The 27,008-nt window shown below is 41.9% G+C and overlaps 1 protein-coding gene across 3 annotated transcripts in view; it reads right to left on the bottom strand.

Annotated features, from left to right (window-relative positions):
• LOC141807386 (cadherin-18) overlaps positions 1-27,008 on the bottom strand; it is a 342,498-nt gene that overhangs the window by 147,253 nt on the left and 168,237 nt on the right. The window contains exon 1 of one of the 3 annotated variants that reach the window (XM_074693356.1): positions 13,042-13,338. The exons of the other annotated variants lie outside the window; for them this stretch is intronic. The gene's annotated coding sequence lies outside the window, so the exon portion shown is untranslated. Of the gene's footprint in view, positions 1-13,041; positions 13,339-27,008 lie in introns of those variants that run through there. 3 annotated transcript variants of the gene reach the window in all.

Below are 27,008 nucleotides of genomic sequence, written 5' to 3' on the forward strand. Positions count from 1 at the left end.
GTTGGCCCTTCTAATGGCCCAAGTGTTAAAAAAACGTGCTCTGAAATGTTCAATTGGAAGCCAAAACATGCACTGGAGTGCCGTTTTGGGGGCTAAAATGTGCTTTAAGTGACCTCTTGAGGGCCATAGTGTGCCCTAAAGTGTCCTCTTTAGACTCAAAATGCATGCTGAAGTGGCCTTTTTGAGGTCAAAACCTGCGTTAAATGTCCTCTTGGGAGCCAATATGTGCCCTCCTGTAGGGATGGGTAATGAATTAGGTACTTTTATAGGTACCAACTGACTGACCGATTTCCCATGCTGAGCATGAACACAGCATTGCAAGATTAAATATCAAAGAATAAATATGTTAAATTGAAAAAAAAACCTCTATTATTGAACAATTGATATTTTTTTCCATATAAACACCAAAAAGTACCAAAAATTGGTACCATTGAGTACCATACCAATTGTCAGGTATCGGTACCGTATCGATTCAGATGTGTAGGTTATAGCAATGGGTACCATTCACATCTGAAACGATACGGTACAGATGCCCGGTACCTAGCAACTGGTACCGGGCATCTGTACCAATTTTTGGTACTTTTTTGTGTTTATGTGGTAAAAAATATCAATTTGTTAATCGTAAAATATCTTTATTTTTTCAATTTAACATATTTATATTTGAATATATAACATTGCAATGCTGTGTTCATGTCCAGCATGGAAATTCAGCGACTCTTCCACTCCTTCACAGTCACAATGATGCGTTTAGGTACCTAAACATGGAACCTTTCGACCAATCCCTACCCTCCTGGTTGGAAAAACACACTCAACTGCCTGTGGAGCTATTATTTGTAGCAAAATTATTAGTGTGTTTGTATGTGTGTATGTGTGTGTAAATGCATCCACAAATGCAAAACCGATCCACAAATGTGTAAAAATATTTACAAATGCATGCATAACTCTACAAATGTAAGGACTGATTTGCAAATAAATACAAAGTCTTAAATGGCTGAAAAGTCTTAAGCTGCGTTTCCACCAAGCAGTACGGGTCGGTTCAGTACGGTTTGGGACGGTTTGGGACAGTAAAGTCTCATCCCGTTTGCGTTTCCACAGCAAACTGTGCCCTCTCATGGTGGGCGGCGTGTAAGCCGCATGCCGGAAGCCACAGCTGGTAAACAATAGCGCGACGCCGTAGCAGCTTACCCCGCGATTAAATCCAACAAAGAAGAAAACGCGACACAGTAAACAAAGAGCACGGATGGAAGACATGCAGCATTTCGTCCTCTCTGTGATTTTCATGTAACTCTCTGTTACAAAGTGCAATCAAGCTTCGTTTCAGGGAAGTCTGTGAGCCGCAAGGAGAAATGCAGCCGCTGTCGGGGTGAGTGACGATTCTTTTGACCAATCAACGGTCTGCAGTGTGTTGCTCCACCTCACAAGAGCGGATCGGTTCAGTCTGGCACCCATACGAAAGGGTCCCAAAAAAGTGGGACGGCTCGTCTCGGTTTTTAGGGATCCGTCCCGGGATGAGTCTGTGGAAACGCCGCTAAAAGCGCACCGTACCGAGACGAACCGACCCGGACTGCTTGGTGGAAACGCGGCATTAGTGTTTTTTCTTAAAGACGGGCAAATCATTGGATTCAACTGAGGCGGGCCTTCCTATTGGCTGTCTGCGTGCACATGGTTTTTGCTATGTGAGTGATCTGCGAATGCATAAAGAAACTGGTTATTTTGCCCTGAGCTCAGGCTGACAGGGGCAGGCTGCCAGGTGGAGCTACTGTAGCAAAACCCATGTGTGCGCAAAAAAACAGCCAATCGGGAGGCCTCCTTCAGTTGAATCCAATGATTTTCAGGTCTTCAAGAAAAAACGCTAAGACTGTTCAGACATTTAAGACTGTATATTATTTGCAAATCTGTTGACACATTTGATGCATTTAAACACACCCAAATAATTTTTCTACAATAATAGCTCCATGGATTTGCCGACCCCCTGTTAAGAGACATCGAACTGTTACCTACCCAGCATCAGAGTCTGTGGACCTCTTTACTCAAGTCTTGAAACCAAGTTGTGGTGAGAAGTCTGATCTTTAGTGTGTGGGCTTCTGTTTTGTCTGGTTGAACCGTTCTGTGAAGAATCAAACTCCCGACTGGGAATCACCCGAGAGAAGAGCAGAGAACATCTCTCTGTGCTGAATCATTGCTTTGACCAGTTTCCCGTTTAAAGACAGTCTTCAACAGCCAGACCATCAGCTGCTTCTGTCTCTGAAAGTTATTTCTGGAGTTCCTCCACCTCGTCAGGTCACACCCATAAAGAAACATCCAGAAACAAATTATAAGTAACAGCAGAAAATTGGCCCTGAATGTCAATTCAATAGACTCTGTTAGTTTTAAGTGGCAGGACACAGCAGCTTCAAACCACTTATGCTATTTCCTAAGAGATACAGGAAGACTGAGCACTTTTCTCCCAGGATGCAATCTCTGAATGATGTTGGACTCTTCGCACAGGCCGTCTCTTTAAAGCTGCTCATGGTTCCAGAAACACAGGTTGGCTTCCTTCACCTTCCTCAATCAGACACACCAGGCTAACTTTATCAAAACTCAACTTTTCCATCCATACAGCGGTGAACTCATCCGTCTTTTTCTTCCGTCTATCCAGGTCATGTCACGGTGCCAGCAGGGCAAGCAAGTTATCCCAGGCACCTCTTTCCTCAGCAACAACTCAGGTGTTCCCAGGTCTGACAGGAGCTCCAGGTAGACCCCAGGACTCATAGCAGGTGGATGTACCTGCAAAACCTCTTTAAGGAGGCATCCAAGAGTCATCCTAACCACACGCCCAAGGCAGCCCAACCTGATCCTATGATTGAAGGGACAAACAGTCCAAGATCTACACCAGGGGTCTGCACCCTTTACTTTTATTGGAGCCGTTTTCCCTCAGCTCAACTGGATTCAAGTCATTCAGGAGCCACAAAATCTGCTTTATCTTCTAAATACAGACAAAAAAAGTGTTAAAAAAAAGTGTAAAAAAAAAAATAAAAAAAAATAAAATACAGTAAAAATCTAGTAAATATTGTCTGATTTTTTAAAATAATAATTTTATTTTTTTATATTATTTTTGATAAATTTGCAAATGATTTGAAATGAAAATTGAAGATTTGTAATTTAAACTCAACAAATTTGAAACATTGATGAAATTTCAATAAGTTGAAACATTTTTCAAAAAGTTGAAATTTCAAGAATTTGCAAAATTTTTTAAAAAAAATAAATTTAGAAAATGCACGAAAACTTCATAAATTTGCAAAAAAAATTAAACATTGTAATTTCTAAAATTTGCTCGATTTTCAACAATTTGAAAAAAAAACTGCTTCATTTTTCAAAAAAATAGAATTAAATCTTTTGCAAAAAAAATCTAAATTTTCCAAATAATAATTATTTTTCTGTTTTTGAAAAAACTTCAAAGAAAAAATTCAAAATAAAAATTTGCAAAAAGTTCTGAAAAAAGTGGCAAAAATTTCTAGGAAATTTGAATGCGTCATTGCAAGAGGTGATGACTGTAAAGGAGTCAAAGAGCCACAGATTGGGCACCTTTGGCCTAGACCCTATCTTTTAGAGGTGTAACAAAATTCAGTGGCATTAAATTTCATGAACTAAAAAACAGCGATTTTAGTGGGATCTCTGCAAAAATATTCAGTTTCTGCAAGTCTGCTGCTGAAAATGTGAGATATGTGTTCAAACAATAGCTCTGGAGACCAGCGAGTTTCTGCAAGGTTCAGCCAAAGACGCATCAGTTTGGATCAGTGCATCTCTTCAATCAAATTTTAACACAAGTTACATTTGATTAAATCTACAACAAGGCAGCTTCAAACTGCCTGTTTCAACATGTCTCTGTATCAGCGTTTGAGAAAACTCTGTCAATCATCCTCCTTTTCATCAGCTGATGCTTGTGTGAGCTAAAGCTAATGTACTCACGCTAAACTATTAGCTGGTTTTAGCAAGTGGTGGTTGTTTCATGGTGTTCAGTTGAAGATATAACTTCACTGTTTGCTGTCAGACTGCTCCACTGAGAGCTGTCATGTTGGAAAGGGTGTGTTTGATTTATTAACCTGTTCTGCCCTGTTTGTGGATGGCTGTCATTTTTCATTAAGATAGGACATTCACTTCAAAGGCAAACGGCGCTTTTTCTCATGCAATGCCAGTTTTATCAGTCAGATGTAAGAATCAATCCTTTAAGAAGTGATGCTGCTGTGTTTTGTTTTTTGCATATGAATCTTTTTTGTGATATTTTAAGTTGTTTCATATCGTGATTTGACTATTTCGTTACACATAGAAGGACAGAGATCATGTTTTAATGTTTCAGTCACGACCTGAAACTTATGGCAATGGGAGGGATCTGGAAGTCTGTTACTTCTTCAGTCTTTCCTGGATGTTTACTTTTCATATCAGGGCCAAAAAGGATCAAACTCAGCCCAAAGGAGAGTCAGCAAAACAGTGTTTTGTTAACAGACCAGCAGGGGGAGCCCTCCCTTGGTGGGTGAGAGCTGTACTCGTAAGAACCCTGATGGGATGCCAAACTGCTCCATTTGAGGCCTTAAAAAGAGAGGATTATAAATCCTGACTCAACTTTTCTTCAGCCTGATAAAAACGGAGTTTTGTGAGTCTCTAACTCTGCTGAGTTTTTATGCGTCTGTGCCGACGCTCCCATCGGGATGGCTCGTCTGATAAAAAAATTAAATGACAAAATATATCCATTTATCTCTGTAAGCCTCACAACAACACGGCGCTGCAGCATTAGAAGCAGAGGATTATTTTATCTTGTTGCATCCTGGCTTTAAAAGAAGATGGCATCGCTGACAGCACCGGCACACACTTATCAAAGCGATAATTCTTCGTCGCTGAAAACCTCTGTCTGCTCTGGCAGCCTCCGTTGGCAGACAGAGACGCTGAATGACCACTTTCTGTTCGCTATCTTTGAAGAGACTAATGTTAATGTTTGGAGGGAGGCATGATTCATCTTTTGAATGGCCCTTTCAATGTGCTGTTGGAACAATAATCCACTGTGCTTTCCCCTGTCTGGACTGCTAGTGATATGATTGAAAACAGAAATGGCGGCCATCGCGCGGTATCCACCTGGGGTGAACCATTTCTGCATGGACCATTACTCCGTGATGCATTTTTCTTGCTTTAAGGATTGATTTAGCATGATCTATGAAAGCATTACGAGCAGGTTTCCTAATGACAGGTGCTCTGATGCTCCGGTTTCCCATTTCCAGGAAATGAGGAGACTTTTGAGAGAGGGGAAAGCGTCAGTTTCAGAGACACCCAGGGATAAACGCTGGGTTTATGTGCTCATCAGGAATTCATAAAGAGTCCAGGAATGGACCGAGCACGAGTCGAGGTGGTGTGTTGTATTTTATTGCTCAGAAATAGTCTTAGTAACCCAGAACAGACAGTTTGAGCTTGTTATTGCACTTGTGAGAAAAACGTGAAACAAGAATGATGACGTCCAATGGGTGCTTCAGTCTGGGACGTCAAGTTTGGCGACTACGATAGTTCGACCAAGTTTTTCCAACTTGAAAGAGCTTATGTTATCCAGGTTATACTGAAATATACTTTATGGTCAACTAGTTGGATAAATAAGTTGTAAACAAACTCAAAGTTAACTTAGATAAACTCACATTCATCTGTGCAACACAAATTCCTTCCTAAACACTAAAAAACAAGCTCATGAGTCCTGAAGATGAATCAAATGAAAGTGAAACTTAAGGATTAACTTCCACATTATGATGACCCTGCCCGCCCCATGAACAAAGCACATGATCAAGATATCTTAACTAAAGAAAGGAAAGCTAATGCTAATGCTAAGTCTGGTTTTCTCCCTAAATACCCCCTAAATCTCTAGACAACTATCCAAATACATGTATTACACTTCATATTCATGGAAAAACAGTACATTCATCCAGTTTCTGAACCACTTATCCTGTTCAAGGTCGCGGGTGGCTGGAGCCTATCCCAGCTGTCATTGGGCAAGAGAAGGGGTACACCCTTGACTGGTCGCCAGCCAATCACAGGGCTGACACATAGGGTGCGTCTCAATGCTTTCATTTTGTGCTTCCTTCATCCTATCTCCTCCGTGGCACTAGAAGACTTTCTTAGGCTGTATTCAGACCAGAAAAGTCCTTTGGTCCACTTGTTTGGTCCAGACCAAAAGCAGACTTTATTTTTTTCGTTTGGTGCGGTTCGTATCCAGATTGTACTTTTATCAAGTGGACTATATTCTGTAAACACATCCAGGTGTGTGACGATCAGTGCTCTCATTGGACAGCACTGACAAAGGGCGGCACACAGAGTACAGACCTGGAAATGGAGGTAAACATGTGTTTGTGCTGTTATTAGAGCTGCTAAATCATTTTCAGTTTCAAGAGCAGCTCCTTCAAAGCAGCTTAACAACACCGTTTACAATTTAGGAACAGGAAGACCAATGATCGCAGCAAGGAGGCGCTATGCTCTGCGTGTCCTGACCCACAACATGCTAGCAACAGCGTGGCTAAACAGAAGACGGAGGATCAGGTATGAACCAAAGACGGTTAGGTTACGGTGGCTTTATAGGCCCAAAAGGAGCATGTGTCCTGTAGTTAGATCGGATGGACTTTGGTTTGTATTCAGACCTGCACCGGAGAACCAAGAACCGCACCAGAGTTCGTTTGTGTCTATTCACACCTGCATGAAAAGTCCGCACCAGCGTGGGAAACGAACCCTTGTCCGTTAAAAGTGGACCAAACAGGCCAGGTCTGAATACACCCTTAGTTGCCATTTTGAAGACTGTCCCAAAGCGATAATTGTGCTCAGAGGAGAGAGGAGAGAGGATGGAGGAGACTGATCGGAGGAGCTATGATTGAGGAAACACGAGAGCTGGATTTGGGGAAGTCTTTTCACTGACTGACATGCCCCCCATATGGAATATCACTCTCTGATTGGACGCTGCAGCGGCTCAGACTTCTCTACATGAAACTTCATCAGCACAACAGAGTTTAATGAGAGAAAAGACGAGCTGAGAGCAGGCACAGAGGATCGTTCAGAAACTGATCATAAATCTGGTAATAAAGTGTTTGTTGTGAGTTTAAAGGCAAGGCAAGGCAAGGCAAGGCAACTTTATTTGTATAGCACATTTCAGCAATGCAATTCAAAGTGCTTTACAGACAAAACAAGTTATAGAAAACAATTAAAATTCAATTAGAAATGAGATTAATTAAAAAGATACAATAAATCAAACGACAAAAAACAAACAAACAAGATTAAAATAGATTTTAAAACAGATTTTAAAACAGAATTAAAAACAGATTTGAAAAACAGATTTTAAGATAAAATTTGCAGTGCAAAATTAAAGACAAGATATTAAAATGATTTGTTAAAATGCTCTAATAAAAGGCAGCTGTAAAAAGGTGGGTCTTCAACCTGGATTTAAAGGAGCTCAGAGTTTCAGCAGACCTAATATTTTCTGGCAGCTTGTTCCAGATATTTGGAGCATAGAAGCTGAAAATACTGAACACAACCATCATCAAATCAATTTAATTCTTTCTTACGTACATATTTACTGGCGTCAGTAAGTAAGTCAAAAACCATGCAAGTCAACGATCTCCTGTACTCGATTTTGCTAAAGCTGCAGATGCATTTCTTCTTCTGTTAAATGTTGTCACTAGATGTCACTCTTACTCGTCGTATTATATAGTTAGGGAAAGGTCGCACTACACGTGTTACTGTAGTGGCGCCTTTTTGGGTTGAGGATGACGTGGTGCTTTAGTTCATTGATAGACTCTCAAGTTTTAATAGACCACTGTGGGTTGGAATCAACATTAGCACAAACAGATTAGCTCTTTTAGCCTTTAGCTCGTGCTCTATCTCTCTCCTCTTTCTCTTTCTTCTGCTCTTCTGTCCTTTTCCTGTCTGACAGTTAGGCTCCAGTGTCCACCATCACTTCAAAATTAATCACAGAAATTCAGCAGAGAAAAACACAGATCTCTTTTCTTTTTACTAAACTTCATCAGCTGATGTGGCGTTGTCATAGAGACTTAGACGTGCAAAGTAGGAATCTAAAATAACCTGTAACCTAAAATACTAGCACTTTTTCAAGATGACTCAAACTCCTCACAGGAACTTCTCAGATCAGACAGGAAATACAAAACATACACTTCAAAAACTCAATCAAATGGTTTCTGAGATGAAAAAGAATCAGTAAATTGGGAAGAATCACTGGACGAGTACATTTCGTCCTCAACGCAGTTAACACTACATCCACATCGAGCACTCAGGGTGTGATTTTCAAACAGCAGAGTCTATTTGTAAGTACCACAGACATTTCCTCTCCTTGCGGTCTCCTGTGAGATTAATAATGGTGTAATTAGCTCGGTGGCCTTTCAAACGAGGGAGCGATCACAGGCTGGACAAACAGGCGTACCATTACATCAACCTGCGGTGTGTAAAGAGGACGCCACGGACACCTTTGTCCTTTAGGAGGTCCCTGCAGTCTGCACAGGATCGTTTTCAGACCTCTGTCGTCTGGGATGCTCCATCTTCTTCTGGTACTCTCACAAATCTGTGACGTAAGATGGAAGAGGAGCTTTTAATTTTAGAGTCTCATAGAGTCTCATTATATTGCATATTTGATCATTTTGTGCATTTTTTTTATTGGTTGTTTTGTCCTGAGCTCTTCTGTTTGGGCGCCTGCAGGGTCGACGGCTGCAAATAAGCCATGGCTTCACGTCAGAAAAACAAAGTAATGCATAAAATAAACAAACGATAGCTCCATTTATTCAAAAGCAGTTATATTTCTGCACATTAGGAGCGAATATGTCATTTGGACCGTCCATAAAAAGCCATTATCTGGGATTATTCCCTCTTCCTCTGCTAATTGTTGAATCCCATGGTAGCATTGGCCCAACGTTCCCCACTGTAGAGCTGAGAAAAGCAATTAAATTATTGTCTAGAAAACTAATCAATTGATTAATGAAGTTAAATTTGCTCCATACATCAAGTAGGAAAAAGCCATCTGTTTGTGACGCTCCTCATATGGGAGTGTTTTCCTCTCCTGGCCGGCCTGACGAAGCGATCCCCGGCCTCTCTGTTGGTTTCTGCTGCAGAGCTTTTTTTTCTGATGTTGTTCTTATCAGATAAATTAGTAATGAAAAGACTCATTACTTGCAGAACCAGTTTTAAGTGTTTTGGGTTTTCACTGCCAGGGCAGCTGGTGGACTATGATTTTCATATGTTGTCGTGCAATTTCAGACTGTTCCACTTGCCAGATTAAATTAGGCAATTTTATGTCCAGTACATCTCAAATTCAAGCACCAGCTATTAGGGCTCATTTGGAACTCAGTCAGCTGCTCGTTCTGCTTTAACAGCGGCCATGGAAGTGATGACAGACAGACAGACCCGCTGCTTTCAGAGGCTGCGCGTCCTCAAGTCAGGCCTTCAACCAAAACAGAGCCGTGCTCGACAGGGACGGATGTTTTCTGCTGGGTCCTCAGAGGATGAGTCCTGAATCATATCATATGGGGATGCAAAGACGAGTACTTGGAGGCATTTTTTGAAGAGCTTTCATCCTCAAATGCTCGACTTCTACGGTGGCCCTGAGAGCTCACAGCACTGCAGCTTAAGAAAACAAATGCAAAAAGGCTGGGACGATATACTATTCTCACAATTTGATTTGATTCCAGTTTTTGTAACACCAGACCATGTGAAGAAGTTAAAAGATGATGATAATGTCTACAGACTATATCAGGAGCCATATCTCCCCATAAAATGCACATCTCGTGAGTCATAGAGAAACATTTCGCCCTCTGCTGGAGAAAAGTGGTACTTTTTTACGATCTAAACAAAGACTGAAATGAAGAATTTGAAAAAAAAAAAAAAAAATGATTTTTTGACAAAGTATTAATTTTGATAATGCCAAAGAAAAAAATCAAATAAGAGTGGAGCTTGTGACCACAACACAACACACAGGAAGTGTTTCCAGAGGACACTTAAAAGTGATGCACATGTCCCGACAAGCTTGTTGTTGACACAGTTTCACAGTAAATTGATCGTGAATCTATTTAATAAGTTCGTGATAAATGGCAGGCTAATTACAAGCTAAAGGCTAACAATAGCTTAGCAGCAGGTCACTGCGATAGGCTAATATCTGAATCATGTGATCAAAACATAAATTGTATAAAGCATGGGCGTAGTCTCCTCGGCGTCACCCGTCTGTTTCTAAAACAGAAAATGAAGCAGATCGGCTATAGCGGCCATATTGGTAGTGGCAAAGGCTTCAACTACAGCCATAGGGCACCTGTTGGTCACGTGACCCTCAGCTGTGCCTCTTATCGGGCGAGCCCACAATCTTAATATCCTCTGAATGGCCGAGTTAGGAAAAAATTCACCACATAGCGACTCAGACAGGAGACGTTTGTTGAACCAGGCTGTAAATAGGTTAATTTCTGCTTTGAAAACAGCTTTTTTTTGGCTTGGTGTGTTTGTGACTTCCTGTACTTCTGGAGCCAGCCTCATGTGGATACTCGAGAAACAGCAGATTTTAGCACTTCAGCATTGTGTCATATTCTCAGACCGGAGGTTGTCGCTTGGATCAAAATTAAAAAACTTGTACGTTTTACCTCATTTTCCAACACAACTAGGGATGGGTACCTTGTACAGTTTAAATGATACACTACCAATGCCCAGTACAGTCAGTATTGGTACCCAATGGTACCAATTTTTGGTACTTTTTTGTATTTATGAGGTGAAAAATGTCAATTTGTTTAATCATAATGTAACGTATTTATTCTTCGGAATATATTGTAGCGACTCCAACCTGTTTTGTAGCTTGAGAGCAAAGTGAAGGGTCCTGTCTTTGTCTGACGCACTGCCGCCTTGCCCACAGAGACACACCGAGGCACGGAACACACACTGAATGAATCCAGGCACAGCCATGTATCAAACAATCAAAAGGACAAAACGTTGCGGTCAACAAAAATTACGGCTACCCCGCTCCCCTCTCTCCATCCGACCACAGGTAAGCACGCCTCTAAATGTACCCGGCATTCACCACTTGTGTCCCGTGACCCAAACTTCCGCTAGTTACCATAGAAACCACAAACACCACTTGACATATAAACTGCATTATGGCTCCTACATATATATCCTTGCAGTGCTGTGTTTATATCCAGTATGGACATTTTGACAGAATACATTCGGCAACTATAAAAGTACCTAATTCGGTACCCATTGCTAGACATAACTGACCGAAAGAGGACCATAAAGCCTTTTATAAACTGTATTTTTTGGGCAAATATTTTGCACCTCATTTATTTTTTCAAACCTACTGTTTTCCAAAGCAACCACCAACGCTAGTTCGCTGAACGAAGCTGTGGCCTTTATTTTTTAAGGGCTGAGGTCGATTTTTCCAAAGTTTTGCTTGCAACGAGTACACACCCAACCAATCAAAACGCTCCTTGACACTTCACTTACCAAAACATTCAACACAGCAAACCACTTGATTGTCTTCATGTCCCAGCACATGGTTCTTTACGACAAAAGACAAAAACGCTAGAAAGACAATGTTTGGAGGAGAACAGCTGCAGACACTGACATTTTTTCTTTGACATTCACGTCACTGTTGGTGTGCAAAGGCCTTGATAGAGCTGTGACTGGAAATGTTGGGACATGTGTCCTCTGGAAACACTTCTGCTGTGTTGTAGTCTTTACCAAATGCTGCACACGTGTTGTCAAATCGATGAAGATGTTTCCTGAATTTGCATGTGTTTCTTCAGTTGCAGCACCATGAGCTCTCAGGGCCACCGTACACTACAGATATTTGCAGGTTTTCCAAAACTACACTCTTGCAAATAAGGTGAATCTGACATTTTGAAGACCTGGGGTGAATCTGCAAATGGAAAATAATTGTGTAGCAGGCTGTGATTGTGAGTAATGATAAAGTATGATACACCAAAGCCCCGGTCTGCTCCACACGGATAAATAAAGACCACAGCTGTAAACCACAGCACTGGCTGCGTGCATCCACAGGCACCAATTAAAAGGGAAAATAATCAAACCCTCTCCCTTAGCACAGCTTCTCAGACCATACATGGAGATAACATTTGCATACTGTCTGCATCAATGTCAGAGCTCATAGCGTGCTCCCTATAGCAGGGCTTTAAGAGAGGAAAGATCCTCATCAACATGCCACTGGATCACATGACTCATGCCATCTTCCTCTCAAACATTTGCAAACACACCACAGAGGTGATCACCTTGCAGAAAGAGGAGGAGGGGGGTGGTGGTTGGCAGCCATGCAAGTCTCCCTGAGCTCACCAGCAGCCAATCAATGCAACATTAAGAGGGACAGCTAAGCATCTGGCACTTCATCTTCCTCTGTCAGAGCGTTTGAGCATTCAGATGACTGAGGCACCCAGTCAGAGCTCTCTTTCTTCCTCTGTGCTGGCGCTGCACCGGGCAGAGGGAGCTGGACTTGTGCGTACAGAGGCTGCAGTCAATGAGTGGACTCCTGTTTCCTGCAGTGCGCGTAAATTCCAGTCTGGCTACACTGGTGCGGCAGGCGCATGAGAGGGCTCGGATAAACCTCCAACTCCCACTCTCTCCCGGCAGCCTGTCTATCATTCATAACTACACCTAGGCGCTGTGTGCAACAACACCCCGGGGGACGAGACAGAGGCGCGTGCGAGCCAAGCACACTCATTACAGCCGCAAAATGACTTGAGGGAAAAAGTGCGCACTCCTCCACTTCTCTCCCCCCTCCATCCCTCCCTCCTTGCCTCTTTCCTCCCGTTTTCTTTCTGCTCGGTGCCAAATTGCACGGGGCGCATTTGCTGAAATGCAGTCAAACTCGGTGTTTGCGAGCGCGCGCAGCACTCGTGTATTTTCCAGCTCCTTTTATAAAAAAAAAAAAAACACAACACAGTAAAGGCGGGGGCACGCACGCCCGCGCCACGGACAGTCACGCGCACAGGTGCAAACGCAAAACTTACACTCACACACATGACAAAGCCAGGCAAACTTGTTCATCCCGCTTACCTGTCCGCGCGCACTCCCCGGACACACATGCCAGCTGATTAAAGGGAAAAAATTGGCGCGAGTTTGTTCCTCATTCCTGCTTTCCTTCCTTCCTTCCCTCCGTCTCTGCTTCAATTTCCTCCCCCGACCGCGGTCATCCTTTCCCGGGCAGAGCTTGACTGCACGACTCGCGGAGAGCCGATACTCTCCCTTCGCTTCCAGTGTGTGTATGTGAATGTGTGTGTGCACTGTGTGTGTGTGTATGTGTGTGTGCGGGCGACGGGACGAGCAAGCCGAGCCGGTGCTTGTGTGCGCATCTCTCCTCCGAGGCATCCTCCAATCCTGCCCGGCTACTGCGGCGGCTCAAGCCGAGGAAGGCGTCCGATTGGTCGGCTGGCGGATCAATCCTCGGTTATCAGCCTCTCGGACCGGCCTCCCCGAGCTCCCCCTGCCTCCCTCTCCATTATCTCCCTCTCCTCTCTGCTCCTCTCTTCCTCTGTTAACACGTGATTATATAAGATAGTGATCAGGAGGAGATACGTTATCCCCACCTCATTTTCTTACACCAACACACACAAAAACACACACCATGCTGGACCCAACCAGCCACTCCTGACTGTCCCAGTGTGGGGTGCTGGTTGTAAAGTTACACATACTACAAATAACATTTCTCCACATTTTGCTGCAAAACACCACTTTATTAGCAGAATTAGAGAAATATTTGTGAAATAAATTTGTCAAATAAGAGTTAAATGTCATATCTAAATGTCCTGGTTCTAAATTTTAGGCAAAAATCAGGATGAAGATTTGTAAATATTTAGCTAATATTAAAATTCACACTCCCGCCTACCAGATGCACCAAAATTAAATTTGGAGGAAGCGATTTTGAGAATGTTCATCTCTACTTCTTCAGTGTGGACCACAGGATCTTCAACAGCGCCACCACAACACTTGGTACATTTATTTACTAACGGCTGATTTAGCCGACTGTGTTTGACTTTCTCAAATTAATTTTGGTGGTTCCGATTGGCCAGAGCGTGAATTTTGTATGTTAGCTAAACACAGAAATTGTATCTCGAGATTCAGAAATTTTGACTTAATACTTGGGAAAATTTAGAAATATTTGCTCAAGTTCAAGAAATTTTTGCAGGAGATTAAAAAAAATCTTGACTTAATATTTTGGAAATCTTTGCTTAAGATTAAAGAATCTTGAATGAAAATTCGCTAATTTAAGTTTCTTGGAAATCTTTGTTCAAGATTAAGAAATCTTGACTAAATATTTCAAAATCTTGAGCAAAAATGTCTAAATCTTTGCTAAAGTTTTAGAAATCTTGACTAAACATTTGCTGATCTGAAATTCTTGGAAATCTTTGTACAAGATTAAGAAGTTTTGACGAAATATCTTAAAACTCAAACAAAAATTTAGAAATCTTTGCGCAAGATTTGGAAAATTGTTGCTCAAGATTTAGAAATCGTGGCTAAATATTTTAAAATCTTGAGCAAAAATTTGCTCAAGTTTTAGAACTCTTTGCAGAAGATTAAAAAAATCTTGACTTATTAATTTGGAAATCTTTGCTCAACATTTGGAAATCTTGAACAAACATTTGCTAATCTTAAATTCTTGGAAATATTTGCGCAAGATTAAGAAATCTCGACAAAAATATTTTAAAATCTAGAATAAAAATTTTGAAATCTTTGTGCTATATTTAGAAATTATGAAAGAATGAGAAATCTTTGCGAAAGATTTTGAAATCATGACTGAATACTAGCTAATCTTAAGTTTTTGGAAATCTTTGCGCTAGATTTAGAAATTTTCGCGCAACATTTAGAAATCTTGACTAAAAAGTACAAAATCTTGATCAACATTTAGAAATCTTTGCACAAGATTTAGAAATTCTGACTATTTGCTGATCTTAAGTTTTTTGAAATGTCTGTGCAAGATGTAGAAATTGTTGCGCAAGACTGAAATCTTGACTGAAAAGTTTAAAATCTTGAGCAGAGATTTAGAAATCTGCGCAAGATTTAGAAGTCTTTGCTAAAGACTTAGAAATCTTTATCAAGTTTTTCTTCAAAATCTTGGACAAAAATTCAAAAATCTTGTTCAACATTTAGAAATCTTGACTAAATATCTAGAAATCTTTGCTCAAGATTCAGAAATGCTAGATAAGTATCTAGTCTGAGCTTAACGTTTAGAATGAAAACTTAATGTTTAGAAACATAGCTCAATATTTAGAATCGAGGTATTTATTTATCACATTTTGATAAAGAACATGTCACATTTAGATAAAACATTCAACATTTATATTCAATATTTGACAGATATATTTCACAAACATTTCTCTAAATCTGTGTTAAAAGTGATGTTATAGAGCTAAATGTGGAGAAATGTTGTTTCTATTTTTGGTGTGAGCAACTGTACAATCGGTGCCTCGTAGTCCCGGTGGGATTCAAAGCTTCAGTCGTGGAGAAACGTCTGAATTCCTGCACCTTAAGGAGTCTGCTGGATCTCCTGTTGAGTTTCCAGGAGTCTATCACCACCTCCTTTCACTCTCCTCTTGTTGAATCCTATCAGTGCAAATTTAGACCCCTGTTTGGCTCAAACTGAAGTTTTATTGTGAAAGCTTAGAGTGGCTTTGCCTCAAACACCGTGTGAATTACACTGACCGAGCGCTGCAGAGTTAATGATGCTCTGATTTTATTCCATTTTGCAGCACAACTGGAGATAAGTGTTGGAAATCCTTTCATTCTCCGTGTCTTTGTCCTACTTCCATTAGCTGCTCTAAAAACCTCCCTGGAAAGAGCGTCCAGCTGCTCTGAAACCAAGAAGTACACGCTGTGTGTAACCACATTTAGAAATCACAGCTCCACGCTGCTCAGACCGCCACCTCAGGCTCTGGAACGAGCCAATGGCATGAGAGGCTGCGAGCGTTCTCCTCAGAGACGACTGGAAAAGCTGATTTCTGTTTCCACATCTCCAAAACTTCATTTTTTTTAAAGTTACAAGATAAAAAAACGAGTCAAAATATTCTCCTCTGTCACTTGATAGACACAAAACTAACTTTGGTAATCCTATTTAATCTCACTTCATCCTCTTATCATAGATTAGTAATCCTTAACACCCAATCCAGCGTTGCTTATCCACTTTAATTCCTGTTACCGACTGATGACACGTTTCTTGTTTTCCTGCCTTTACAAATGTGTTTCCAGTTTTTTCATTAAAATACACTTAAAGAGGGAGAAATGTGCTGTCTATGTCCTTAATATGTCCCTTTGCTGCCGCCGTAGTATCTTTAAATGATTTACAGCTGAATTAAATCTCTATTTCTTGTTTCAGCTTTTCTATCTGACATGCTGTCTCTTTAAGGCTCCCCGCTCCACAAACCCCCTTCACCCTGATTGGCCAGCCCTGGAAGACCTGTAAGGATGTTGGAGTGACACACACACACACACACACACAAACTGCCTCCAGAGCAGGGAAACTCACACACATTTAGGGAAAAGCAGTCATCACGTCCACGTCCAGTGCAACACAGAAGGAAAAAGAGGAGCAGGTAAGGTTACCCGCAAGCTAGCTGTAGGCCGCGTAGCTTTGACGACGTAACAATAGCTTTTTTGCCATTTTAAAAGTGGACAACACACTGTAAAACAAAAAAATCAAGTACACAGTCCATGCCATGTGGAGCACAGACAGCCTGTTCCTCACGGTTACAAAACACCATCACAACAAAAATGACTTTGCTGTAAAATAACAGTAAATTACTGACAGCAGGGGTGTCAGTAATTTACTGTTATTTTCTGTCACAGATCTGTATTTAAACACAACAATATTATATGTTTGAGATAACTTTTTACTTGATACAACGTGCTGAGGTAAGGTGTTTATCAGTACAGTTACGTAGCGCTACAGTTTGAAATGTGACACCAAGCAAACGTTGTAGTAGCGGGCTATATGTAGTGCTATCGGCAGCCCGGTGCTCTGATGCATCTGTACACTGTCAGTTTGTAAGTAGTTTAGTAGCTGTCTATATTTAGCCTCTGTGTTATAGAATGACACAGCCCGAGCTAAAAGCTAATTAGCCTTTAGCTTGGGCTCTATCTCCCTCCTGTTTCTCTTTCTTCTGCTCTTCTGTCCTTTTTCTGTCTGACAGTTAGGCTCCAGTGTCCACCACCACTACAAAATTAATCACAGAAATCGTTTTCAGCAGAGAAAAACACAGATCTCTGTGTTTTTTCTCTTCTCTTTACTAAACTAATTATCTCATTTTAAAGTGTGGAGACTTTTTCAAGATCACTTTCAAACTCGTCACAGCCCCTTTAAAACCATGGGAAACCATCATAGTATAGAATAGAAAATACTTAATTTATACTTGAGGGGAAATTTAGGAGGAGTCACAGCAGCAATTAAGAAAACAAAAGTAAGAAAGTGTATAGAAAGTGCAAAACGCTCCATAAGAAAATAGATGCTGACAGCTTGTCCATCATTGTCCAGTCAGCCAGCCTCCACCTCCACAGGGTCCAGGACTGAGCTTCTTCAGCAGTCTGTTCAGTCTCTGTCTCCTGGATCCTGTATCCTAGCATGATGCTACTCTGCTCTCTGGTATTCCCTCTGTTTCTGGGTTAGCACAGCTAGCTCGTCCATCTTATTGGAGATAGATCTTACGTTCCCAGTAACGATGGATGGAAGGACAGGTCTAACCAGCACGTCGTCCTCACCTCCTTCTCCTCACCTTGTGGGGAAACATCTGGCCTAGCACCAGTTAGCACTGACATGCTACAGGCTGCTAACAGCTGATTTCACATGTAAACAACGCAGCCATGGTTACATGTAGGATCTCCAGACAAACACAGGAGAAAAAGTAGTAACAATATCACTGAAGACACAAAAAGTTTGGTGTCCACGACCAACAATGAACCATACAAAGTAATGATCCACTCCAAATACAAAGATTATGAAAAAGAGACGAAAGAAAAAAGAAACAGACAAAGAAGAGAGAGCTGCTGCAAAAGGCAGCCATAGCCAACAGGGCGGCGCCTAGCAACACCATACATACCCCATCTTTAAAACAGCTTGATGTCAAACAAACTGAATCAGTGTTGATTCTTGCGCCCCCTGTGGACAAAGCAGCACCTCTTTGATGGTTCGATCCTGATGTTGGTGTGCCGTCTAATGTACCACTCACCAACACTTGTGAGATAGAAAAGAAACAGTTGGATGGTTGAAATTCACCGAGGAGGTCAGCGCTTTTCCCCTTCCTCCTTACCCATCCTCTGTTGGACAAAGACTGGATGTTTTTGCTGCACAGGCTCCAGTAGAAATAAAAATGGATGCACTTGAGAAAACGATACATAGTTCATGTCGTAATCAAAGTTTTATCAGGCTGTGGGCTCTGGTTTCTGGATTCATGTGATCGCTGACAGAGATCATGTATTGGAGTCAGAAACTAATCCGACAACCAGAAATTCCTTGAAAACTTGATTTTTTTTATCCCCTTTTTGAGTTTTAAAGAGTTGAGTGTAACTTTCATCCCCCAGATTTCTCAATAGCGCCATCAGCAAAGCTCGGCTGCCAATTACTCCAGCGAGTTCAGAGGAGTTAGAGGAGTGGGGTCAACATCTAAGCGCTGGATTTCAGGAGAGAAAGATGAACATTCATGGAGTTTAATTTGCTCGTCCTGGCCGTGCTTGAGAAGAGGAGAAAAATGAATCTTTTAAAGTTAATCGTGAAACTTTTTGGGGCTTTTGAGAGTCTCAGACAAAGGGAATCAGGTCTCAATGCTCGCCATCATCGGTGGAGATTTCACAGTAATTATTACAAATCAAGCTGCTCCTTTTCCCGCCTTTATGACGAACATGACACATTCTGTTTAACTCAGACCTTGTGACTAACTCCTGAGTTTGTGCATCGTTGCTCTGTGCAGCTTTAAGATGCTGGAGTCATGCGCCGAGGCTTCAATAAAGCATGATGTTTTGTTTTGAAGCATGTCCTCTTTGAAATACAAATCTGGATCTGCAGCCGTGTGCATCTATGAAAACACTTTTCTCTTCAAGTGCCTGACACATCTGGTGTCACCACGAGTCTATCACAGGGTCCGCTCCCTGGGGGGCTCCCCTGTCTGAGGCCATAATCTGAGCCAGGATTGAAAGCACAGCGGACGAGACGCAGCACGGCTCTGGATGCTCCGTGACGCAGACAAAATGTTTCAATGTTTGTGTTAACAGAGAACATTTCACCTCCACATGCTGTGGTTCCTGCGTCTGCTCTCTGGTGCCCAGTAAAACTCAAAGAGCGGCTGCATTAGATATGTTACAGTCCGTCTTTATGCTACGCTGCATGCAGACTCAACAGACCTGAAACTGACAGCAAACAAACCGATGAAAAAGAAGATGGTTTGATGCAACATGAGCAACAAGGCACAGCTAATGTGTCCTGACAGCCTCACAGGACAAAGGTTTACTCAGTGTCTCTCATAAAGTCTGGGGAGGATGACTGAGCTTATGGCACTTCTCCCGTCTTCTCCAATACGACATAAAATCAGACTTTTAGTCTTCTTCATGCTATATCCTGGTCTGTGGCCTCTAGCTTCACTGAATAATGATCTGAGCTCTGCATACCATCAGGGATGCTGGGTTTTGAACTGGGAGGAGAAAACACGCTACAGTCCTCCGCCTCCGTGACTTCAGAAACAAACAGCAGAGAATAATTCCTGAGACAGTTTTCCAGTTTTCCACTTCGCCTCAGGTCCAGAGAAGTTGTGTAACTATGTTTATCTGTGGTTAATTCTTTATTGACCAATGCAGCAACAGACTGTGTTTCCTGGCCATGGCTTTTGGAGGTGGTTTGCAGTGAGTTCCACTACAGAGTCAAGTCTATTCCAAAGCAATGGTCTACGATTTGGAAGCTTGGTAATAATTAATGACACCGTTAAAGAGGCCGTTATGGTCCCATCTACGCAATTGGGTTGCTAGGCGCCGCCCTGTTTGCCATGGCTGCCTTTTGCAGCAGCTCTCTCTTCTTTGTCCGTATCTTGTGATATTTTTTTGTCTCTTTTTCATCATCTTTTGTGTCTTCAGTGATATTTTTACTACTTTTTCTCCTGTGTTTGTCTGGAGATCCTACATGTAACCATGGCTGCATTGTTTACGTGTGAAATCAGCTGTTAGCAGCCTGTAGCATGTCAATGCTAACTGGTGCAAGGCCGGATGTTTCCCACAAAGTGAGGAGAAGGAGGTGAGGATGACGTTCTGGTTCTCAGGTGTGAGCTAAGAAGTGACGACATGGACCTGTCCTTCCATCCATCGTTATTGGGAACGTAAGGTCTATCTCCAATAAGATGGACGAGCTAGCTGTGCTAACCCAGCAACAGAGGGAATACCAGAAGGCAGAGTAGCATCATGCTAGGATACAGGATCCAGGAGATAGAGACTGAACAGACTGCTGAAGAAGCTCAGTCCTGGACCCTGTGGAGGTGGAGGCTGGCTGACTGGACAATGATGGACAAGCTGTCAGCATCTATTTCCTTATGGAGCTTTTTGCACTTTCTATACTCTTTCTTACTTTTGTTTTCTTGATTACTGCTGTACTTGTTTCAATGACAATAAAGTTCTAATCTTTTCAAAAAGAACGAAAGAATCCATTTATTACATCAGCTGCAAAACAGCATAATAATAATTGAGCAATCCGGTCCGCGGTTCAGATCCCCAGTCTCCCCTGCTCTGCATCGTCCCACCTCGTCCTTCCCCACTACCCCTCTCACGTCAGCTAGCCGCTCAGCTACTGAAGCGTTGTGGAGCCAGAGAAGACTGAAACCAGGAAGCTGTTACTGTTACCCTCCACAGAAAAGGGAAGAAGACGAAAAGTTTTGAGCAAAAGGCTGAAGCATGGAAGAAGAGCGATACAGGTGCCAACAGAGACTGAATATATGAGAAATGTTTGACAGGTGGAAAAAGCTGCAGAGGGATTTGGGACTGAAGACTGATGCCGAGACAGACGAATTCTGGGAATCTGGTTAGTCTGCTCCTATACTGGCTCTGGTGTAGGCTCTGTCAATAGATGTTAGCATAAGTTAGCCACACATCTTTAGCATTGTAAACTGAGCTGGTGAAGACACGCCAAGAAAGGTAAAGCCTTGCCCACAGTCCCCTCTGCTCTGATCAGCTGGCAGTGGCAACACCAGACCTGCTTCGCCGGCTAATTCATGGTTTTGATCGCGCCGGTCCAATTGAAAAAGCTACCACCGTAAGCTACAGGGGGATGATGGTCGTGTTTGTTAAATTTTCTGGTTAGCTTCCTGCTCTTAGGCGAGGCGAGGTAGAGGGATACGAGCTGGGGGGCGGGATCTTGGAACACAGAGGGGAGGGATGGCTGCGATTTTCAAATGTGTCTCATCAGCCAAACTGGGTTTCAGATCATAAACCACAGCTTTAATATAAAATCAAAATTTGATTCTTTGGAAGTTTGTCAGTGATTTTTTTGTCCCTGACCCAGTTTTTTCCTAACCTGTTGCTTGCATCGTAAGGAAATGAGCAGATATGTATTTGTGACTTCCAAGATCTGATGTGTTTTCTCTGCACTAGAGTCGTCAAATCAAATGATTTGCAAACCATCTAATTTTGTTTTTATCAACATTATTTTTGGGAGAATTTGAGTCTACTTCATGTTACGTATTTAACGTCAAAGAGCTCTCAGATATCGTGTAGTAAAGAGCGACCTACAGAGAGATGTTGTGACAGCTCTGGATCCTGACCCAGCTCCTGTATCTGATGAGGAGAGAATGAGCCGACTGTACATCGCTGCAATCTGCTGACTTTCACTCCCTTTGTCTCTGTTTTTATTCCTGTCAATCAATTAGTCAGTCTGTCACTCACTCTTCCTGCCTCCTTTTCCTCCTCACACACTCACACACACTCACACACACTCTCACACACACACTCAGGTACCCTGGGGCCAGCCGTTAAGTCTGCCTATGAATTCAGCCATGCTTTGGCTCTCCCTGGATCCAAAGGGAAACTTAATGAATAATGAACGGAGCAGTCAACGAGGTGGGTGGGGGAGGAAGAGGAAGAGGAGGAGGAGGAGGAGGAGGAGACAGGCAGCTACACAGAGAGAAGGGAGCGCAGGAGAGGCCCTTCAGGACCAGGACACGTTGGAGAGATGGAGGGAGGGCAACTTGTTAGTGTTCAGCCATCAATTAGGCCACGGAGGAGACATGAGGAGAATGGAGGGTGATGCGTCATGAGCGCACGGAGGAGGAGGGAGGTGGGAGAGGTGGGGGCTATAAACTAAAGAGCGTGCTCGCTGAGGAGACAGATTAGACATCAGAGACGAGGATGCGAGCCGAGGGATGAGAGGCGGAAGGGAGTGGACACGCAGAGACAAGGGTCTCTGAGACATCAGAGTCTCCTTCAGCGCGCTGCCTCCAGATTCATCCATCATCCGGGCGGAGCTTCCTCTCCCTCTGCCAGCACCGCCGGGCCTCTGGTCCACATCCAGAGCTGGCGCCCTGCTTCAGAAACACACCCAGGTCGATGTGCTTGGTGTTAAAACACAGACGGCGCTCCTTCAAGCTGCAGACAGAATTTAAAGAAAGAGTTTCATGCTAACTCTGGTTCCTTCCTCTTGTATTTTGCTCATCCTGCTTGTGTTTGCAAGAATCCAGCAAATCTGGAGAGAAATACGCGCTTCGCTTGCAGCGGGGTCATCCTGATGTATAAATATGTCTACACACACTAGAAATGTACGGTGTCAAAACAAGCGGCAGACAACCCTGTCTCCTGGAAATGGCTTATATAACAGTTTGGCAGCAGCATGCACGATTTGGGTTTTACAGTTTGTGCAGGATTTACAGCGTACGGTACAAACTGATACTGAATCTATCATAAAAAGGAAAAAAACAACATTTGATGCTTGTTTTCCTCAAAATGACCCTGCTGGTTGGAGAAAGATGCAGTCCTGCAGTAACGCCAGAGGTGGAGAGAGTTTCATTGCGTTGTCAGTAGCTCACATTCAACTTTAATGGACGTTTCCTCTAGAGATAAGTAAACTATCACACATCATAATCAAACATGACTTTATCTGTAGTTAGCAACAAAGGAAACATGGGCACATGTAGCCTTCTTGCTAGGAAAAAAATGTTGAAAATTATAAAAAAGAAAAATCTGCAACCAGTCACAATTTGTGACCCCATCCCTGTTTGCGAGGTGCTTCAATGTGTCTGAGAGTTTGACAGCGAGGTAAAGGAAACTCGCATCAACATCGTAAACTGTCCAAGACACAAATGTCCAAAGACGGATTAACAAAATGATTGATTGATACAGAGAGTGAAACATCGATTTCCACTTGTAACTTACTCCAACACACAGGCTGAATAATGGAAAGCACCAGGGAAAACTGATCCATCCGGACACACCTCATGATGGGTAAAGGCAAAGAGCTCTCTGAAGACATTCACAACCTGATTGTTGCTCAGCATCAGAATGGAACTGGTTACAGACTTATATCAAAGCACCTGAATATTCCAGTCAGCACCGTTGGGGCCATTATTCACAAGTGGAAGAAGCACCACCTTACCATCAACAGGCCACGCACAGGAGCTCCTTGAAGATTTCTGACCAGGGAGTCAGAAAGATAGTCAGAAGAGTACTCAACCAGCCAAGGACCACCCTGAAAGTGCTCCAGAAAGACTTGGAGGCAGCAGGTACAATTGTTACAGAGAAAACAATAGGCAATGCACTCCACCGCCATGGACGCTATGGACGCTCAGCCCGCAAGACTCCATTCCTCAAGAAAAGGCATGTTGAAGCTGGTTTAAAGTTTGCTAAACAGCTTCTTGACAAGCCTGTAGAATACTGGGAGAATATACGAAAATATTGTCGAGTATCAACTCAATAATTTGCCTCCTGACCCATGAGTCTGCAATGGTGGAGTTTTCCTTTTATTACGCCAATGGAGCAGTTGTAATGGGACGGCCTTACTGGCTACAATCTGCAGATGGAAAGTTTGAATATTACATCAGATGGTGACCAAACTGTGGGGATGTGATTTCAAAAGTAGTGAAGTAGATTATATGTTGAAAATTGTACTTAAGTATGAGTAAAACTAAACACTAGAAAAAAATATCAAAAAGATCTACTTCATTAAAATACTGCAAACAATAAACTGGATCAACACAGTGGATCAACACTGTGTTTACCGTACTGACGCCCCATGTAAAAAACACTCTACAGCCCTTTCCACCGACCTTAACTGATCTGCTTTTAGTGACCACAAACGTTCAGGATGCAAACCCTGGTCTCAGGTGGTCTCAGGTGTCAGACCTGCACTTTAACGCCTCTGTAGGACACTTCATTAATTTGTGCTGCTGAGGGACTGAACGCAGAGAGAGATTACATTACCAACCACAACATATGCACCAAAGCAGCACGATAACATCCGCTCCCTGTGCTGCTAACGCGGCCTGTTTCATGAGTCTGTCTGCGCAGACGCTCCTCCTAGCTTGACATTTCATGAGCTGCTTAATCTTTCACTTTAGTTCTCATCTGAGGATTGTATCCCCAAATTGTTTGTTCATTCTTTCAGATACACCTCATTGACCCGGGAAATTGTGTAAAATCTGGAATTGGAGGAACAAGGTTGTGGTGTGTTATTTCAGCTAATGCTGAAAGATGAAGCAATCCTCTCCGTCTGAGGAGTCCCAGAAGTATCCCGCTGAACACTGTGATGGAGTTTGGACCAGTTGTTATTTTCTTAATCATGTCTGTCGGCTGTAACGGGCACATGAATGAGTGTGGATCCAGGGGAAAAACGAAGAAATAGTCTACCCTGAAGGAGTCAGAGGTTCAACTTTAGCCCAAACTATTCCTGACAGATTAATTATTAATAAAAAAACATCAACAAATGAACGTTTCTTGTCAGTGAGTGTGCTCTAACATCCTTCTGCCATTGTTACAGACTTATAAAACCAAGTTTCTAAAGTTAGCCTAGCATTAGCTCTTAGCTGTGTTGTTCATCATGTCTCTTTGTTTGTTGGGAGTTCATTGGCCTGTTTTGTTCTAGTTTTTCTTCTTTGGTGACTGTACATCAAAGGGCTCTAGTTAAGCTAACATTAGCCTCTGGAGCTTAGCTTCATTACCTTATCTGTAATAGCAGAGATAACAAAGGTTGTCAAACGTTGTGCTGAATGATTCAGTATAAATCCTGTAGCTCCAAACTAACAGAGACACACTCTTGGTAAAGATGGTAAAAACGGAGGTTAGATTTTTTTCCTGACTGATGCTGATCCTCTACTACAGGGGTCTGCAACCTTTACTTTCATAGGAGCCATTTTTCCTCAGCTCACCTGGATTAAAGTCATTCTAGAGCCACAAAATCTATCTTCACATTAAAGACAAAAAAGTGTGTAAAATTCTTTACATAGTAAAATCCAGTGAATGGTTATCTAAACCAGATTTTTTTTTGGGTTTATAAAATTGTATATGTGGTGTCTACGTTTTTTATTTCTAACAAATTTGCAATTGATTAAAAAAAAAAAAAAACGAAATTATGTAGTATTCCATAAATCTGCAAAGTTTATCACATTTTAATAAATTTTGAAATTTCAACAAATTGGCAAAAAAATGTTTGAAAATATAATTAAAAAAACTTGATTGATCTGTAAAAAAATAAAATAAAAAATGCAAATAAAAAAAGGAAAATAAATAATTAGAAAAGTCTTCAAAAACTTGCTGGGTTTTTAAAATCTGAAAAAAAGACAAAAAAAAAGAAGCAAAAAATACCTCCAAATATTGATTTATTGCAAGAAGTGATGCATAATTAGTTCAACAAAATGTCAATGCATTATTTTATTTAGTGTCAATGTTTTTTTAATTATCAATACCCTCTGTAAGAAAAATAAAAAGTCTTTCCTTCAATTCTTTCTCCCACTAACCTCTCCGCCCTTGCTTCTAGTTAAGCAAAAGTGTTAGTAGTAGTAAAATAAACTGAAAATGTGCACTAGTAGTATTAGTAGACTGTTTTAATTTAACCAGTACTACTAGTAAACTTAAACATGTTTACTATTACTACTAGTAAGCCTTAGAGCTAATAAGGGGATGGGAAAACTTAGTAAATCTTACAAGTAGAGCAAACTGGTCTTCTAGTAGACAATTCTGTGTTTCTAGTAGCACTCGTAGACTCTAGTAGAAAATGCTACTTGTAAAAACCATAAACTGTATAAAACATGGATGTAGTCTCCCCGACGTCACTTGTCTGTTTCTGAAATGGAAAATGAAGCAGATCGGCTGTAGCAACTGTATTGGTTGTGGCAAGGGCTTCGCCTACAGCCATTGGGCGCCTGTCCATCACGTGACCCTCAGCTGTATCTCTGATTGGGCGAGCTTGCAATCTTAATATTCAAATATTCTGGAGCCAGCCTCAAGTGGACACTGGAGAAACAGCAGATTTTAGCACTTCAGCATTGTATCACATTCTTAGACTGGAGGTTGCTGCTTGCTAAAAACTCAAAGCTGTACTCGTACTACTAGTTGCAAGAAACTGTCTACTTTTAGACAACTTTGCTTTACAAGTAAGAAAAAATGCCATGCTTTACTCCTTTATGCCTCGGTGGGACAGCTCGCAGCAGGTGCCAGAAAATGTTTCTTACTTTCAAATCCAAAACTTGACCAGTATGTCTGTGCTTCGTGTTCAAAACACGTACCACATGTTTATCATTTTTATGTTTGTTGCAAAATGTCCCAATTATCAGTAGGAGAAGAAGCAGCTGTTTTTTTATGTTATTCTGTTCAGTTTTAACAACACAGAACAAAGAAAGTGCTGATGAGCTAACACCTCATGTGCATGTGACGTGTGCATGAGTGGTGACATATGACGGATAATAAATTACAGCAACAAAATTATACAGATTCTTGTGGTTGGCTGCCTGAATTTCAATACTAGTTTGGGTTTTGACTTTGCTTTTTTAAGATGCATGAAGTAAGAGGGAGATGAAGGTTTT

The sequence above is a fragment of the Halichoeres trimaculatus genome, unplaced genomic scaffold, assembly GCF_033239565.1.
Source record: "Halichoeres trimaculatus isolate MK-OKI-2021-1 unplaced genomic scaffold, fHalTri1.1 fHalTri1_scaffold_18, whole genome shotgun sequence".
Lineage (NCBI taxonomy): Eukaryota > Metazoa > Chordata > Actinopteri > Labriformes > Labridae > Halichoeres > Halichoeres trimaculatus.